We start from the raw sequence: 1,320 nt of genomic DNA, 5'->3' as shown, positions 1-1,320 counted from the left end.
GATCGGCTACTTTCGACGCCGCCGGGCATACAGAATGTTAAATTATTATTATAATTATTATTATACAAGGTGGCACCACCTACGACAGCTGAAACTGTCGGGAGTGGGAGGCCATGCGCGCGTTTCGACCGGTTTTCGTCCGCCGCCCGGTGCGTTCTCATTTGAAAAAGAGTATAATTGTATCTAATTAGTTTCATACTATTTTCGAACCATATTATGATGAATAACATAGCAGGAGAAATATTGTGTTAGGGTTTGCGTACAAACTCCTGTTTTTCCCTAATTTTATATTGTTTTTGCCGTTTTAAAAATTATTAGGAATTTTAAATGATGACCTCCTGCGAATGCACCAACTAGATTCACTTTCCCATCGAACAAAGTACTGTTGAAGAAAATCAAAGCAGTTTTACTGCTCTAAATCGTGATGACAGACACAAAAACTTAAAATTTTAAATTTAAAAAAAAAAAAAACACAGCATTGTAAAATCAACACATTCATCGCTCCACTCAAAATCCAAAAAATGATAACGAAACTTATCGGTGTTTGTTGACTAAACATTATTGAAATGCCGTTTGCTGTTCACTATTATTTTATAATATGACGTATAGTTTTTCTCATATCAAAAACAAAAGTGGCACATCCAAATTTTATATTTTCGTTGACAGTGTTTTTACTGATTAGCAAGGCTGGATAAGGTAATGATTTTTTTTTATTAAGTTAAGTTAAGCTAATATGCACCCATTAAAAAAAGTGAAGAGTTAAAAGTTAATTTAACTATAGGTTTACTCAATTAGCTTAAAAGTTAACACACGTTATTATTATAATAGCTTCAAAACCCATGGCAACCATTTATAAACAAAAATGTCCATCGGAAATCTCAAAATTCCTGTTTGAGCACCTCTCGAGGTTGGTCCTCTCCCTTTTTAAATAAGCCTATCTTCTGAAAAGAGGTATAATCTATATATATGATTCCGTGCACTTCGTCGCCCATTAAAAAATACCGACGATATTTTCATTATATAACGGTTACCATAACAACAATTTTAAACCAATAATTATATTAGTATAATAGCTTTTAAACCCATGGCAACCATTAATAAATAAAAATGTTCATATGAAATATCAAAATCCCTGTTTGAGCACCTCCCGGGGTTAGGTATAATCAGAGGTATAATCTATCTATGTATATAAAAATATCTGATCCCGTTCACTTCGTTGCCCATTAAAATTGCCAACTTTCTATGAATAATATGTCTTACATATCACCATGGCAACTATTTATATGCAAAAAATTCCATCGGAAATTTCAAAATAATATA

This window comes from Acyrthosiphon pisum, chromosome A2 (assembly GCF_005508785.2).
Source record: "Acyrthosiphon pisum isolate AL4f chromosome A2, pea_aphid_22Mar2018_4r6ur, whole genome shotgun sequence".
Classification (NCBI taxonomy): domain Eukaryota; kingdom Metazoa; phylum Arthropoda; class Insecta; order Hemiptera; family Aphididae; genus Acyrthosiphon; species Acyrthosiphon pisum.
The sequence above is the reverse complement of the archived record's forward strand: the minus strand, read 5'-3'. Positions refer to the sequence as shown.